This window comes from Coffea arabica, chromosome 4c, assembly GCF_036785885.1.
Source record: "Coffea arabica cultivar ET-39 chromosome 4c, Coffea Arabica ET-39 HiFi, whole genome shotgun sequence".
NCBI lineage: Eukaryota > Viridiplantae > Streptophyta > Magnoliopsida > Gentianales > Rubiaceae > Coffea > Coffea arabica.
This window is the reverse complement of record NC_092316.1, coordinates 22,303,016-22,309,285: the sequence shown is the minus strand read 5'-3', so window position 1 is coordinate 22,309,285 and position 6,270 is coordinate 22,303,016.

The following is a 6,270-nucleotide window of genomic DNA, read 5'->3' as shown; positions in this document are numbered from 1 at the left end:
TGGCCCAATTACTTTCCATGATCTTGCAATTAGGTCCTAAAACACTTGCACCTTAACCCCCTAAGTTCCCCCTTGCCTTGTTATGGTCCAATTAGTTGAATAATTTAATCACTTTTGTCATTCTAGAATCTTAATTGTTTTTGGTTTGCTTTGACATGATTTTGGGTAAGATGTTTAGTGAGTTTTAGGATGCATTTTGAGGTTCAATAAGTCTTAATAGAATTTTTAACTTGGATTTGTGTTCTAAATACATTTTTGCATTTGATTTTTATGGGTCTCATCTTAAGTCATCAATTTTGGTATTTTATCTTACTCTCTTTTAGGAATTTTCATGTCCTTCTAATTATGTCCCTCTTGCAATAATTGCTTTGTACATAGTTGGTTTGTCTATGTAAATACTTTAACTGACTCAATTTGGTGTTTAACTTTCGTTTTTCATATTTAATTTTTGTTTCATGTGATTATTTGATAATTTAAGTGGTACCTTGACCTTTTTATTATTTTGGAGGGTAAATTAGTAATTTCACTACGTTAGGGCGTCGCTTCAAGGGAGGTACACTCTATCCCTCATTTTGCACTTCATTTGACCCTATGTGCTCTTACGTGTTATGTGAATATGCCTGTCTACTTCGCTTTCCTTACCTCCTTGCATGCGTTTACTTACTTTTACTTTTATTTAAGTTTTTATGGGGTATGTGTACACCTCTTGGCTTGTAATAGATAGGGCTCGGAGAGCATCTTGTCCATTTCCCCTTCCCCTTTATGCTTTTATGGGGTATGTGTACACCTCTTGGCTTGTAATAGATAGGGCTCGGAGAGCATCTGGTCCACTTCCCCTTCCCCTTGCTTGCTTGTTTTTGTTGCTACATGTTTAATTGCTTTATTAGGCTCTTGCATCTAGTCGAGCATGCTAAATGCTATGTGCTATGTGTTTACGAGTATTTTGGCATGTCTACTTGCTTTCATAGCCATGAATGAATGGAATGGATGAATGTACGTTTCCGCTAGTCCAACTCTAGTCGGAATTCATAGAATGGGCTAGTCCAACGCTAGACCCTTAGGGATTTCCCCTCATTAGCATATCATTTGCTTTTTCACCACATATCATGCATTTTTCTTAGTTTTATCACTTGGCATGCTCCTCGAACCCCCTTTCCCTTCATGTTAGGATTTTTGCATATCATGATAGTTGTAGGGTCCATTTGCTTGAGGGTCTCCTTCTGATAAGGGAAACGAGCGAGTGTGGCTACTCGATAGCTTTAGCACGCAAGTTTTGCCTTCTAATCAAAGGGAAAATCGAAGTCGACAAGTTAGGAGTCATTCCCATACCCGACCTGATGCATTCCCTTAGGTTCAGTCATTCTCATTTATTACTCACTCATTCTTTTCAATTCACATTTTCCTTTCCTTATTGTTCATTTTGATTTCCACTTCACAAAATTGCATTTAATTACACCTATATGCACTTATCACTATATTTCATACACTTGCACACGAACACTTGGAATTTTCATACAATTGCACACGTGCACCTTTTCATACACTTGCACGCAAACACTTGGATTTTTAATTTCTTTCATACACTTTCACACTTGCACACTTGAGTCTCATTTGCATTAATCGACCTCTATGAGGTTTTCCTTTGTTGGCCGCCACAATTCATGTGGTTTGGGACCAAAAGCCTCACAAGAGACATCGTAGAATTTAGGATTGCATTTTTCCTTTCCATTTTGCATTCATATAGTCATATCCAAACGTGCGAGCATACATTGGGTAGAAAACTAGGAAAGGTAAGGTTAAGTCGCGCAACTAGCCTTGGCTAGGTCAAAGGGGTGCCTTGGATTCTATCCTTGCCTTCCCCTTTGTCAAACGTGACCCCCGAACCTTTTTCTTTGGCTTACGTGGATTAGGAGTCGTTTTAAAAAGGGTTTTACTACTTTGTCTTTAAAAAACACTTTTTGGGTGACTTGGTACACCCCAAATCTATACCAAGTGGCGACTCCGTTTTCATATTTAAAAAACCCTTTTTAAAATTTCATTTGGCCAAATCGTCGCTTTCCAAAGTCCCATGGCCTTTTTACTTTTCATTTTGCACACGTTCACACCACACTTCACACACACATCACATCACATTTACTCATTCAAAAAGTGGGGCGCGACAGTTGGCGACTCCACTGGGGACTTCCTAAGTGGGTCCAAGCATTTGACTTAGCCATTCGTTTCCTTTTTCTACCCTTTTTATGCATTGCATTTGGATATTAGGATTGCATTTTTCATTTTTGGGACCTTTTGTCTTATGTACGTAATCAAACCAATCCCTCGACTCACGAATGTATGTTTGAATGAATGTTTACTTGTTATCTCGCGCTTGCATTGCATTTTGGGAGGTATGGGTTACCCTAGAGCCTTGCGTTGGTTCTTGACCCTTCCCCTCCAAACGAGCACTAGCATACGAGCATACGCTTTACTTCTTTTATCCCTTTTATTTTTCTTTAGTGGCTTGTCACGCCACTCTACCCTATTAGGATTAGGTGACTCACTTGGACATGTGATCACGACACGATGTGTGTGTAGCATGTTCCAATGGGTCACTCAATCTTCCACTTAAAGCTATTGGTTGATAGCCTTTAGCTTTTGGTCGAAGATTGAGGTTTTGATAGATTCGCTCAAACACGTAGCCGTGACACGATGTGTGCGTAGCGGTGTTTGGGGAATCGCTCGAGCCACCGACAAAGAACCTTGGGATTGGTGACCCTTGGTTTCTAAGTCTGAAGGCTCGGGGACCTGAGCTCATCGAGTCTAGATGCATTAGTGAACCCCAACCTCATGCATCCATGATAGCTTGCCTAGGGTAGAGTCGGCCTTATCCTAAGCTAGGGACACTATTCACGAGGGGAGGGGTCCAACCCCTTTTTCCTTTTTATTGCTTTGATTGCTTTCTCTTGTTGTTACAATGTGTTATGTGTACTATCAATTGCACTAACCATTTTTTTTGTTTTGTTTTCTTGGCCTGCATTCATGTGCCATAGCAATAAGGGGCCTCTTTGGCACTCTTTTAGTGACTCACCCACTAGATAGCTCACATGCTTAAATTTCAGTTATTACACTTGATTTCCAATAAATACATTTCATTTTAGACCTTTTTCCCCCGATGCCTTATTTATGTCCTTTAGGCCATATTTGTCACATATTTACATCGCTTTAATAAATGGCATCCTGCATAAACCATAGAAAGGGAATGCCACATAGGGAATCCCGTGGTTAGGAATAAGCCACCTTATGTCTCGGATACTTAATCCAGTGAGACTTGCACGTTTACATTTTGTACCATCCAAAGGGGTAGTGCACAAGGTAAGGTAGGATCCGATCACATTCATAGAGTGATCTTTGGAATATGAGCATCTAATAATCACTTTTTGGCCATTTTATCAAAATTGGTAAAAATCCCTTGCGCGAAGGACATTAATTTGAAGAAATTCACAAATGATTCCTGCTATTGAGACAATAAATAAATGGAGGCCAAATCTTGATTTTAGAAGGCTCATAGACTAATTTCCTGAAATCACTAATAGCCGGACAATTCAACCAATCCATTTTGCCAATTCATTCAATAAATCATCAATTTGACCAATTTACCCTTTTAGGGTCACCTGGTCGATTTTTGAATAAATCGTCAATTCATTTGACCATTTTACCCTTTTTAGGGTCTTTTGACCAATTTACCCATTTTTAGGGCAACCGAGCCGATTTTGAATAAATCAAGTTTCATTCAATCTGTTTGATCAATTTACCCTTTTTTTAGGGTGATCTGATTAATTTTGGATAATTTTCATTCAATTCATTTGACCTGTTTTCCTTTTTAGGGTAATTTGGTCGATTTTAAATAAATTGTCAACTTCATTCAATCCATTTGCCCTATTGGGGTTTCATTGTCAAATTCCAAATTGGGAAATCTAGTCAATTTTGAAGAAAATCGTCCATTGCATCCAATCACTTGATTAATTGGGGTTTTGACCCGTAATTCACTGAGAAATTTTATCAACGAATTCCAATCTCTTTGATAGGAAGTTCGTCAAGGTCAAACCCATGCGTTTTGCAAATCAAAGGTAATCAATCCCTTCGGGCAAGGTTCTCATTTTGACAAACGTCTCTTCTTATTCCAATGGGTCAAATTTTTCAAAATTATTTTCACTCCATAAGCTGATTGGATCCATCAGGTATTGTATAGTGCCTGCTCTGGAGGATTGCATTTTCATGCTAGGCCTACCCTTGGCATAAAAGGGTTCCCCCATAGGACATGCATCCGATTTTTCTGGATATCTACTAACTCTTGCCTTTTTCTTTTCCTTTTCTTTATTTTCGTTGGAATAATTGAGCGAGAGTTGAATCTAAAGGCAATCTTTCAAAATTTTCAGGCAATATTTAAACATCGCTTCTCGTCGAAGCCCCATCATAACGCGATCCCGTGATCAAGCCCGGAGAAGTCGTGTAAACATGAGTTCGCAACCGGAACTGTCGGATAAGTCTGCTACTACAGCCCAACCTGAGACTACAAGTTTGGGGGTCCAACTGACCGAGATGCTTACGAAGTTTGGGGAAATGGCGTCAGAAATGGCCGCTCAAAAGAAATTAATCGATGAGCTTATCAGTAGCGGAGTTCAACCTGAGTCTGTACTCATCAGTCAATCGGGGCCAGAGTCATTGGTCATGCCCACGACCCAAACTACTTTTACTCCTCCCTTCATCATTCCACCTGAAGGAACTTTCACCTATCCTACCATACATTTGCCATACACTTACCCTCCTAACCCTTCGTTCTTTCCTACTCACATGCAAGGTCCCCAACCGCAAATCACCTCAAACATACCACCTGAGCCACATACCTTTTATCACACTGCTGCTGAGCCATTCCTACCAGTCTATACTGTTCAAGCTAAGCCAGAAATGGGGGAATCCTCTGCTCCCGTTGATATAAAGCTGCTTAAGCGCCTTGACCGCTTTGATGAATTTATGAAGAAAAGTCAAGAGTTAAACAAGCAAGGAGTTCTGGATTACGACGAGCTTTGCCTTTTCCCGAATGTGCAGTTACCTGAGGGGTTCAAAACCCCTAAATTTAACAAATATGATGGAACTGGTAATCCCAAAACACATCTCCGACTGTTTGCTAACAAGTTGGGAAAGCCCGTAGACGACGAGAATTTGCCTTTAAGGTTATTCCCTGAAAGTCTGGAAGGGGATGCCCTTGATTGGTACTCCAACCTGAAGCCCGAAGAAGTAAAAACCTGGATCGACTTGTCCAGAGCTTTTGTAAGGCAATACGAGTATAATTGCGAGCTGGCTCCTACACGAACCACGTTGGAAGGGACAAAAAGAAAACCCTCTGAGGACCACAAGACATATGCCAAAAGGTGGAGGAAAATAGCTGCAAAAGTCGAGCCACCAATGACTGAAGATGAAATCATTCGCACCTTCATTAAAGCACACGATCCCCCGTATTTTGAGGAAATCTTTCGCATGACCGGATGCTCATTTGCTGCTATTGTCAACAAGCTTGAAGAATATGATGATTTTGTGAAGGCTGGAAAGATCGTTAATGTGTCGGCTCTGAAATCACAATTGGAGGCAATGCAAAATCAAGGCAGCAATAACAAGAAATTCCTGTTCAAAAAGAGGGAAGAGGAAGTTTCATCTGTCTCGAAACAAGGAGTTTCTTTCCGACCTAGATCCCAACAATATCCCACCTACTCCCCCCATTATCCATACCAACCACACCTTCAACCTGTGTACCATACCACTATTAACCACCCGCAACCTCGACCAAATTACCTAAACACACCTACAACGCCATTCCATATTTCTCCACATAACTTTCAAACTAGACCTCGCTCTCCTTATCATCCAAGACCCACCTTACCCGCCAACCATAATTACAACTATCAACAAACCGCTGGCATCCGAGACCCGGCCCGATATAGAACTTTTACCAATTTAGGTCGGCCCTTGGATCAACTGTATGAGCAGCTCAAGGCCGCGGGCAAAATTGGTACAATACCTCCTAAAGTCTATACTAAAGGAGTTCCCCCTAGTTATAATCCTCAATCTTTTTGTGCTTACCATTCTGGAGCTCCTGGACATTCTACTGTCAATTGTTGGGTACTTAAACACAAAATCCAAGACATGATTGAGGCCGGAGACATAATTTTGAAAGGAAGGGAAGAACAAGGACCAAATATAAGTATAAATCCTTTTCCTGAACACAAGGACACCTTT